Source organism: Vanessa cardui, chromosome Z, assembly GCF_905220365.1.
Source record: "Vanessa cardui chromosome Z, ilVanCard2.1, whole genome shotgun sequence".
NCBI lineage: Eukaryota > Metazoa > Arthropoda > Insecta > Lepidoptera > Nymphalidae > Vanessa > Vanessa cardui.
The window spans coordinates 15,075,782-15,088,308 of NC_061154.1; the positions used below are offsets into that span (position 1 = coordinate 15,075,782).

Consider the following 12,527-nt stretch of genomic DNA (forward strand, 5'->3'; position numbering starts at 1 on the left):
ATTCAATAATTGTAATAGATACGGATTAAAAAGTACATCATCTGTTAATTGATAATGACAAATATTATATGGATTGTATTGTTTAATCAAAAGCTTTGTTAAATTTATTTTAATGATGTTGGTACAAATGTAGGCATTTACATGAATGGGTAACCTAAGGATAAGTGGACATCAGACCTAGTTGACATTGGTGTGAGAAATATCTACAATTCCTTACATCACTACATAACCAACTTTGGGAACTAAGATGTTATGTCCCTTGTGCCACTGGACTGTTACACTGGCTTACTCACACAATAAACCGGAACACAAGTATAAGTAGTGTTGTTTGGTCGGTAATAGTATATCTGATGGACTACCTACATAGCCAGACTTGCACAAAGTCCTACCACCAATTATAATAATAATAGATATAAATGGACATCAATTTTATTTTATTTTATTTTTACTCATCAACCTCCCCGATTTATTATTGATATATCAACCCTCGTGTAATATTCGGAAAAATATAGGTTGCCTTCATTCCCCTTTAATATTAAATAACTAATGTATGAAGTCACTTATTATCTATGCTATACTTATACTTATAGTACAAATAAAAAAAATCTTAAAAATGTATATTTTAAAAGCATTTTCGTAATTCTTGAATCGGAATGTTTTCCGGAAAGCATTATATTTTATTCTTAGTCAGAATGGCTAACGTCAGCTAGGTCATGAAGTGGAATCTTCATCTACAATTTCAGTCTTCGGGTTTTATGTTAAATATGCTTTAAACAAATTTAAAGTGTTTCAAATTCGGTTCCTTTAAATAAATAAATATGAACGAATGAAATTAATATGTTCAGTTAAAACTATTCTTATTGTTATGTAATTTTGTCAATTGTAAAAGAAAGTGCATTGCATTTATTTATTTTATTTAGAATTTGTATTTAAAAATTCTTCGGAAAAAATTTAATACAATTTTGATGTCACAAAATTACAGGCTTTTTCTTTATTAATCTCTATTTTTATTAATTTACATTAAAAAAACTTAACTAAATACCTATGTGGTTACAATTATTGAATTCATCGAATGAAAGATTAAATAATGTTATGGGGAATGGTAATACGCTAAGTTTGTTACAAGTATATTATTAACGTGTCATTTGATTTTTTTTCTCGACTATGAAATGTATAGGAAAATATGAAAATAAAAACGCGTACCGTTATGGGTTAGCGTTAGAGTGAGCCTTTTAAAAAAGTAAATGCCTATTCATTTTTAATTCACTGTTGGTCATTACGCTCTTTTCGGTAAGAAGGAACGCTGAAAACAACGACATGTTTTATGTAAACGTTCCAATTATGCGACCATTATAAGTATTTTTGCGTTAACTCAATGCGAACCCTCCAATTAGAGTTTTGCGTAAATTTGCAAAATGGATTTTACACATTCATAAAATAATAATAATAATAATCCTTATTCCTATAGCACTGAATTTTTTAGATTTAATTTTTCAAGTGCTATTGTACAAATGTTTGTGTATTTATTTTTAATAATGCATACTGCTCTTAGTTGTTTAATTTAGGGCGTTAATGCGATGATATGACTAGGATCAAAGGTTCAAGCCCAGAGCAATCTAAAGCTAAAATGCATCTCGATTAGCATTCGATATAATCAAAATCAGTCTAAGCGCCCTCCAGACCCTAAGCGACATTTGATCATTCCGCGCTTTTGTATCGCGACATAGATCGACAGCATAGAATATATCTAAAATTGCAAGAACAGCTTGCGTCTTCAGTATTGTTAGATAAATTGTTTAAAGCAACGAATGTGTCTAAAGCAAAACGATGCTTATTAATTTATCTTGATAACAATAATTTAATTGTATTTCTTTTAGTATCCTATTACGAATAAATCGATATCAGATAATATTAGTTAACATCAATTGTCATTGAAATAGTCATATTATTTCGAAAAAGAAGTCTACTCAAGAACAGTCCTAAAAAGGAGGTTGCTTGATGTTCAATGGCGCTATGTAAGTATAATGAATAATATTGGGAAGAAATTAAGATATTCCGTTTCTATAGTAAAATTCCGCAAAAAATTTTAACTTTGCCGTTTCGTAAATTCAAATAGTTTATAATAAAAACATTTGTAAAAAAGGCATATTATTCGATACAAGATTTTATAGATGATAAAAAATCGTGGAGTTAATACCTGTTGACTTCCAAGCAGGATATGTTAATTTAAATAATTGTATTTAACTAACTTGACTTTGTATTTTTTAAATGTTGAAAAAGAGTAACTACCGACTTTCTTGCCGGTTCTTCTCGATAGAATCTACTTTCCGAATCGTTGGTAGCTTCACTTAATTGTAAAATGACGATTCAAAATTGCTTGTAAAAGCCTACTGGAATAAAGTTTATTTTTGATTTGATTTGATTTAATAAAATATTTAAAACAATATTCATGCTGCAGTATGTTGTTAGATACCTCTACGGTTGAAAATAGCACTCATTAATGGTACGGGTCAGTTATTTCTCGTTTACCGAAAGTAAGAATAATTTAATTAGATAAAGTTACACGTGAAAAGTCACAGGAATGTTATTTATTTAGAGACTACATGTGATGTGTTGCGGAACAAGAACTTTAGTAGAATTGTTCGCTTTGAACCAGACGTTCATTAGTTTCGTTTCGGAATTTTGCAGTTTCATATGACATTTTCCGGCGTTAACTTTAAGACCTTTAATTAAATAGAGTCCAATATAATCATATGAGTTATGTATGTTTCTAAAACAAAATTTTGTGACAATAAGTGATGCGACATATCCTATGATAGAATTAACTGAAATACAGATACAAGATACAAAATACGTATTTACATCTTGTATTTAAAAACAATTTTATTTTTTTTATTTTGTAGTATACGTTTAGATGGTTTTTACTGGTATCTTAGTTTTTTGAATATACTTTGTTCCCTAAGATACTAAAATGAACGTCGCAGTTTTTCTTTAGGAAACGAAATGACAGATGGCGACACTATCTTCCTACAAATGCCATCGGCTAAGTCACCACCTTCCTTCCGGCCGTGGGTGCGTGAGATGGGGGTCTCACGTATCCGTTTTCATACGGCCGAGAGGACGACCGCAGTCCGGTATGGCCCCGGACTGCCGGTGTACGCACCAGCGAGGGGTGCGGGGAGGACGACTGTCCTGACGCGTCGGACTGACCTGTCTGAAATGGTGACCAAAAGTGCGAAAGTAATATGTAAAATAACTTGTCCTGTCCAAAACAAGAAGATAAATCGAACTAAAAAAGAAATGGAGACTTTAAACAACATTGAAGATGATATTAAAAAAAATTGTCAAAAGATAACTCTTGGTCTGGATAAGGTCTTGTTATATGGTTCTAGAGGACTCCGATTCCTCTATTGCTAGTGGCGAAAACACAAGCAGCGCCATTGATTTAGATACACTCCAGTACCGCAACAATAAATACGCAAATTTTAAGATCTTAAATGCTTATAGTACAATAAAAAAAACCTAAAATATGACACAAATTTGCCCAACTCTCCAAATTTTTTTCTCGAGCAAAAAAACTTAAATTCAATTCAATGATGATTTCTTACAAAAGTATTTTATCTTTAAAAATTAGTTGAATCATAGATATTTTGTATCTATTATTTTTTATACCTTTTTCAGAAAATTATTTATATCTGGTACCTCAAATCCTAATTTTTTTAATGCTTTTACAATTACTCCGATACTTTAAAGTATCTTACATAACTGATAGGGCAAGATTAAATAATACCATCGCCCGACTTAGAATGGGAGATTGAATTTTGTGGTCTTCAACTATGTTTCTTACGAAGCTTCTTGATTACATCTTGTCTATGCTTAGATGCTTTAAGTCCATAACGTCTTAAGTCTCACCTTAAAGATGAAATACCTATTTAACCTCAATCTTTAAAGTAAGATAAAAGAGTAAGCATGCCGCCTTTGCTGTATCAAATTTACATTTACGGTTGGCGAAAGCACCGTTAATTTAAAGGTATACAACAAAGCTGATTCTCATATCAAAAGGGAAAAGAATACATTAATTGTATTACGATCCCCATTTAAGTATTATAATAATGATGATTTCGTACCTCTTGCTTTAACACTTCGACCATTTTATTTAGTAATGTATACAGTAATGTATACTATAATCGTAGATAAAAAACAACAAATATTTTGCTCCTATGATATATTCTATTTCGAAAAGGTTATGTTTCTAAATTATGTATTTAGTTTTGCGTTATTATAATAACTTAATAGTAATAGTATAATAATTTATTTATATATTTTTTCCTAAACGTTTGTGAGATAAATTACAATGATAACACTTAGCTAAAATTAATGGTGGTAAAAAGATTGAACAAAATCAATTAAAAAAAAAAAAAACGAAAAATTCTAAAAGATTTGGACTGGAAACTGTAAATGAAAAATTTAACAAAACAAATTAATATCATGGTTCGTTAGTAGGAACAGGATTCAATAGTTTCCACCGATGTGTCGACGCTAATTGACTCGTAAAATATCGGCAGAAGGGATCGTGGAAAAACAGTTAAACGGATTGTATTTGATACATTGTCAAGCTTCACGTCACAAAGGGGACACGCAGGCTATATAGTTTTGATACTCGACTTTGATGAATTATCACCGGCCTCGTTAGCCATTCGTATTATTGGATACCTTATTAACAGCTCAAAAGTACTCGTTTTTTATTGTGCAATAGAATCTACCTACTCGAATAAATATCGCTAAGATTTTTCCAACATAAAAATTGCAATTTGTGCTTCCATATTATGATTGCACACGAGTCCATTATACCACACAAAGCTGTATCATATTGAAAGATGTCTACGTTTGCCTTTAAAATATATATTTTACAGCATCTATATTTTTTGTAAAGTAAACATTTCTATTTAATAAGTTGCCATATTCCTAGAATACAGTCGAAGAAATAAATAAATGTTAACTGAATCGAATAAAAACGCTTGAGGTATTTCCTCTTTTAATGAATACAATGTTTATTTATTTATCGAACACTATTGCAAAACATGTAAAATAAAGGTATTGAACAAATACGGGCTTAATGCTAAAAGCATTATCTGGCCGTCCTTAAGAATCGCAGGAAAGGTATGCAAGAATAAAAAGAATTAGCTCAACACAAAACCGGATTATTCAAATACTACGAATACGTAATAATATGAAAATATTTGTGTATTGATTTCAGCCAGGTGCATGCCATGTCTATTATTATAAAGAATAAAAGCGTATTATCGGGCTGGCTTTTCCATTAACCTCGTATACAATAATATTTACGTACAGAATCAAAGTATTTTTTTACGAAAAAATAACATTCTGCTTTTTATACGTAGAATTTCAAAAGCCGCCGAATGATGTGTCGCGCTTCTGATAAATACAATATAGAGCAGCACTTCCATTTACGCAATAAAATGAACCTGCAATGACTTCATATTTTCTATCCTAAAAAAACTGATCTCTGCATCAGATTTCTGACGTCGCCGATGACTTTTTTATGTACTCAATGCGAAATAATATCCATGAATGTCAAAGTATGTTTGTCGTCTATTATTTTCTGAACTTCTGAACTATTTATCCGTTTGTGATGAAAATGTGGTGATTTTTTTTGTTTTCGAGAAGTACTGCGAGAGCAAGAGCCAGTGACCAAATTTGACTGAAACAAGTATTTTTTTTATCATCCTTAAAAATATCGGGTAGTTCACCCCGGCCACACAGAGCTGCCAAAAGTGACTTTTCATTACTTGTAGGTATTGAAGTTTTACTATGAAAAGTTTCGTAAATTTAGAAATGACCACCTAGATTTGGTCACTGGCTCTCCCACTTATATAAGTGTTCTTTGATGACCCTCCTTCGATATGTACGGAACTGTGACGGGTAGCTTGTTAATTATAAACAGCTTAGTGTTTTAAGTAACATAGATGGTCAACCTGTTGGTAAATGTTAACTCCCCCCACGGAAATTGGCACTTTAAGAAATACAACCCTCCCCTTATAACAGCAATGCGCCACAGATCTTTGGAATTAAGATGTAAGGGATCACTCACCCTTCAAACCGGTACACAACAGTGCTAAGTACATATTGCTGTTTGGCGGTAAAATGTATAATGTATGAGCGCAACTTACAAATGAATTTACACAAACCTGTACCATCAAGTAATTAAGAAATATCTCTTCTTCTTCGCAGCTCTATACAATAAAAAAGAATCATGACTTACGACCAATTCCAAAAAGACCTAGCGTTTGATGTTTTGTTGATATGACTGAAGTCAGACTTTGTCTTTCAGCCACAAAGTTGTTTGGAAATTAGCCGTAACACTATTTAATTTTATTACATTTTATTTGAAAATATTTGTTAGCCTTGCTAAAATATTTGCTTGGATAACCCAAGTAAGATCGATTTTAATTAAAAACTACGGAAATTCAAGCATACAGAAAGTCCTACTGTACATGTTTTGTAGCAACTAGGTAAAATATGTTTCGAAATTAATAGGATACCTTTTTTACTTAATGACATTTTGAAGCGTACACGGTGAGATCAAACAAAATAAATCGTATATCCAGTAACCAATAGATACTGACACACCGTACTGTTTGGATAGAGTCCATGATGGGGAATCAAGTTAAGTCTATTAGGACGTGAAATTCGTGTAAAGGCTGTGTGATATGCATCAAATACTTTAGATGTGGATTTATAATCGTCGTAAAATTAATGATTTTAAATATTTGTCGTTGACCATGCTGTTCAACGTACCATTAAAGAAGTTATTAGAACCTTTTTTCGATAAATCTATGCTGACGCACTTTTTTTTTATAAATTGGGAACAATATATATATATATCAAATTTTTTTACTTACTAAATAAAAAAAATAATCTCCAACAATAGTCTGCTATATGGTCGATTCCATAGATTTCTGCTTTTCCGCTCGATACAGACTGCATACACTGCAAGCTTTTTCGTCGGCGAGTCGCTCATGTTTCATATCGAAAGGTTTTAAATTAAAGTTCTGATTCAATTTCTGTTCAAGCGTCTGTTTCAGCGTTGCTTCAAAAAATAGACCGTTGTATAAATCCTGATGGTTCGGTATATTTACATACCTTTTATTCGTCTGATATTTTCTCCTATTGGCCGAGCTTGGTGAAATATTTTTGTTATCCCTTATAAGCGAGTGTTTTATACTCATTGTTGTCTTTCATCATTTAGTTCGTACTGTTTTATTAATTCTTGTATGCATAAGCAAAATAACTTGAATATTGTTTTTTTTTAATTAATATAGTATTTATTGAAATTTTCAGATAATCTTAGATACGTTTAGATAATATATTTATAGATACTGAGACACGTTGTCTTTTTAAAACGCAAAATGTTAGATCTGTGACATACTGTAATTTTGCAGAAACCTTAGTGAAATGCAAAAATACTGAACGTATTTTAAAACATTTTATGACTATGCTTTAGATTGGATCGGTCTGTATTCTAGTTATTTATAAATATAAGGTATGTTTCAATGCAATAACTTTGACGTCAGGTCGCCAATAAATAACCCTGTAGTTAGATGGCATACTGCACTCATCCCTCATTTATTATGCATCACCGGATAGACAGTCATGTGTGTGCGTTGTGAGTGGTTTGAACTCTTTGACAATTTAATGTTATTACTGTTAACGATATGAGCATAAATGTCAGACCAGAGCTCACCTTCAATTTTTATATATGAAATTGTAACTTCAAAAACGGTTGATATATCCCTGACAATTCAAAAGCTTTTTTTAAGGAGTAGTTCGGCGGACGAGCTTATGGGCCACCTGATGGTAAGTGGTCACCATTACCCATACACAATGACGCTGTAAGAATGCGTCAATGCGCCACCAACCTTGGGAACGAGGATGCTATGTCCCTTGTACCTGTAGTTACACTGGATCACTCACCCTTCAAACCGGAACACAACAATACTGGGTACTGTTGTTCAGCGGTAGAATATCTGGTGGTCCCTACCCAGACGGGCTTGCACAAAGCCTTACCACCAAGTGGTAAGCTTACACTGTAGTGGTAAGATTAAACGGGCTCAGTGTAAACTAGCTCTCTGTTCTAGATGTCTAGAATATTTATTATCTTTTTAGTTTTATACACAGAACAAAGATTTTATAAGGAGTTATTCAGCGCGAATTAGTTAGTCCAGTATAACGCGAAACATAAAGGCCAACGTATAAACAATAAAGATTTGCATTAAAGTCTAACCGACTATTAAGGTTAGAACATAATACGCTCTGTGTACATATATTTTTAACATCGTCAATGAAATGTTCATATAAATAGTTCAGTGTCTTTATCTGTTCTGTTTGTCAACCATTTATGTTTTGTTTTATGTGTACGACTATCAACACGCTTACTGATAACCAATTTGGGTATTGGGTGTGGGAATTTACGGATTCATAATATATGCTTCTTTATGTAGGCTTATTTTTTTCATAAATCCATTGGTAAAGACCGTGTGAAAATCGGTTCAGTAGTTTTTGAGTTTATCGCACTCAGATAGACACACGAGTTGGGGGAGACTTCATTTCATAATGTATTTATATAGAATCATCTCAACTATGATGGCTGGTATAAAGCAAATATATATGACATATCGTAAATTGAAAACAAAGTCAACAGTGTTTTCATTATTTTCACCCGTTTATTTTATTCCACGGATTTCTACAATGGAAATTGCCTGAAATATGCTCTTTGTTAATTCGACGAACGTCAACGAAAAAATATATAATCGAAATAACAAACACGGAACACCCAGGAAAAAATACCTAAACATGTCAAAAACAGGAAAAAGAAAAACTACCAAAAAATACAAAGTTTCACGAGAAAGTTTGCAGAAGTGAAATTCAATCGTTTCAAGAGGAAATGCGGGCGGTGTTTGGTCCATACAAAAGTATTCATTTGTTTTATCCCTGGCTGGTGACACAGAGCAAATTTGTTTTACCTCACAAATTATGTACACTACTGCCGCGCTACTGTTTCGTAATTTTGCCAAAACATAATTGTTATTGACAAAAAATCAAATGTACTGTTACTAATTTATTTCGTTCTCCTGTCAATCCTGGCCAAAATACTAGGATAAAATTCCTTTATTTATTTATTTACATATATTCAATATATTTTTATATATTTGTTCTTGAATAGCCATCGGTGGTTAGTACATATACCAATTTTGAAGTTAAGAGATCGTCAGACGTCTTCAAAGTGATGGCAAACACTTTTAGGAATTTATTTACGTTCAGGTTAAGCAGATACTAATGAAATCAGATCGTCGTCGTAAGTCGTGTTAGTGTGTACTCGTCATTAATAATTATATTTTATTAGTTTAACCTGAGTATTTTCAGTTTTTATCGTGAATATTTACTCTTAAGTGATTAATAAAACTTTATATGGTGTTATTCGACATAAACATTGACAATTCAAGAGCAAATTAAAGTGAATAGTTAAAGTTAATCGATCGTAAAAAGTGTATCGGTGCTAAGTGCAAGTATAGTTATTAAACATTACCCACTAGTACACTAATATAAATTAACAAAGCAACAAGCAGATCTTCAACATAGATACTGATTTTTCACACCGTACTGTGACAGCTTTGTTGGTCTAGTGGTGGAACCAAAGAATTTAACCGTCGAGCGCAGGATCGATACACAGCAGAACGTGTCTCAGTTTTTTCTGTGATTCATATTTTTCATTTCTTGTATTTGCTACTTCAAATATTCTCCAAAGATGGCTCTTTGTGGAGTATGCAACAACAATATATCTGTGTCACAAAAACGTATTAAATGTTCTAATACAGGATGCAATATTCACTATCATGCAGATTGTGTAACGTACAACGAAAACGTCATTCATCGCTCTAAATTGGGCGTGTCCAGTTTGTTTACCAAAGCGTTCTAAAACAACTAGTAATACTAATACACCGAGTCAAAGCAAAGTTCAATACGATCAGGATTTGAAACCCCACCAAGCGCTTCCAGTCTTTCATTAGAGTCTATTGTCAATGAAATACGTAGTTTCCGTAAGGAAATTAATCTTAAAGTAGATGAACAACAGTCGAGTCTTAATAAATTTAATATATGCCTAGAAAAAATGAAAGAAGAAGTTAAGAGCATAATCAATAAATTTTCGTCATTACAAAATGATTTTGACGAAGTGTCAGAGTCTTTAAAATTTTTATCTGACTCCCACGATAACCAAATTAACATAAATGAAGACTACAAAAACAGGATAATTGAATTAGAAAAAGAGAATATCAATCTACGCACTAACATCACAGGACTCGAATTCAAAATGTCCTTAATGGAACAACAGTCGCGAGATTGTAATTTGGAAATTCAGTGTGTTCCTGAACATAAATCAGAAAACCTCTCGTCGATTGTACACCAGTTAGCCAGTGTAGTATCATTTGATCTACACGATAATGATATAGTTAACTTTCACCGAGTAGCTAAGAGGAACACAGAATCTAAACGACCCCGTAGCATTATTGTTAAACTATCAACTCCACGTAAGCGCGATAACTTCTTAGCAGCTGTTAAAGTGTTTAATAAAAAGATTCCTCAGTCTAAGCTTATCTCATCACATTTGGGTATTGCGGGCGGCAAAGAACAAATTTAAATCATGGAACATTTATCGCCGGATAATAAGCGCCTACATGCTGCTGCCCGTCTTGCAATTAAGGAACAGAAGTATGAATACGTATGGGTTAGAAGTGGTCGAATATTTATACGAAAAAATGACACTTCTCCAGCTGTTTTGATAAAGAATGTTGATAGTTTAAAGCAGTTGTAGTATCTGTTTTCTGAGTTCTTGAGTTTATGTTCTATTTATTGTTTTCTGTATTTATTATTGGTGCATGCATAACAATTTTTAACGTTTTGTTTTCGAGTTAAATGTGTTATATCAAAATGTAAGAGGCATAAGAACAAATACAGATGAAATGTATCAAGCAATTTTGCGCTCAAACTATGACATATTAGTTATTATCGAAACCTGGCTTAATGATACTGTGTTTAATTATGAATTTATCGACAAAAGATATCATGTTTACCGTCGCGATCGCTGTTCTACCTCATCGATTGAAAAAAAGATGGAGGTGGAGTATACTCAATGCAGTTAAAAACAAATTTCAAGTTACTAGAAAATCAGAATGGGAATCAAGTTGTGAAGATATATGGTTAACAATTCGTACTGATGATAATAACTTTATTTATATTTGTGCTGTATATATTCCACCTCCAACGGACTCAACATACATGAAAACGCTTTTAACAAATTTGACTCATGACAGACAAAGTTATATTAAAGAAGAGTCGCCTCTAATAGTATTAGGCGATTTTAATTTGCCGGATACTCTACTAGACTGGAGTCTATACTAGACTGGATAGTGATACGTGTACATTAGCTCCAAAGTCATCTTTTAATCTTATTGAGAGTGATTTTGTGGATACTTTGACTTACTGTGATTTGTCGCAATATAACTCGGTTTTAAATTGTAACGGTCGTATTTTAGACTTAGTACTATCGAATATCCAGTCACTTACAGTTAAAGAATCTGATTTTAGTCTGGTTCCAATAGATCAATATCATCCATGTTTAATTTTACATCTGAACTATATAAGTGGTAGGCCTCAACCAAGAAAACGAATCCCTACCCTTAATTTTAAACGATGTGACTATGAATCAGTTAAAAGTGAACTAATAAAAATTGACTGGGAAAAGGAATTCAGTAATGTTGCATCAGTTGATCAAGTTGTAGACATTTTTTATAACAAGATGCTTCCAATTATATATTCTCATACTCCTTTATCAAAAACTTATCCAAAACATTACCCTATCTGGTTTAATAGTAGTTTAATAAAAGCCTTAAAAGAAAAGGCTAAATATCATATGAAATATAAAAAATATCAAAATGAAATGGATAAATTAACGTTTGATCTGTTAAGATTACGATGTAGTACTTTAATTACGGATTGTTACAACAATTTAAAAAAAACAGCCGGCGATAATATTCGAAGGAATCCTTTTTATTTTTGGCGTTACTGTAATACTAAAAGACAAAATTCTACCCAAATACCTAATCAAATGTATCTAGATGACGAAGTTGCTAATGGCAAACAAGAGATATGTAACTTATTCTTGAAATTCTTTCAATCTGTTTATACGAGTAAACATACAACACCTCCGGCTACAAATCTTTCAAATATCAATACTAATTGCCTCAACGATACTATATCTGCATCATTCGTTAAAATCACCAAAGAAGAGGTGCAAAAAGTCTTACTCTCACTTGATGTAGCTAAAAGTTGTGGCACGGATATGATACCTCCTCTCTTTCTTAAAAACTGTGCCACAAATTTATCTCTTCCACTAGCATTCATTTTTAATTTATCTTTAAACACTGGTGTTTTTCAGGACAAGTGGAAGT

At 32.2% G+C, this 12,527-nt stretch overlaps 1 protein-coding gene across 1 annotated transcript in view; it reads left to right on the forward strand.

Annotated features, from left to right (window-relative positions):
- Nucleotides 1-12,527, forward strand: part of LOC124543353 — a 59,525-nt gene that overhangs the window by 17,406 nt on the left and 29,592 nt on the right. The window lies entirely within an intron of this gene.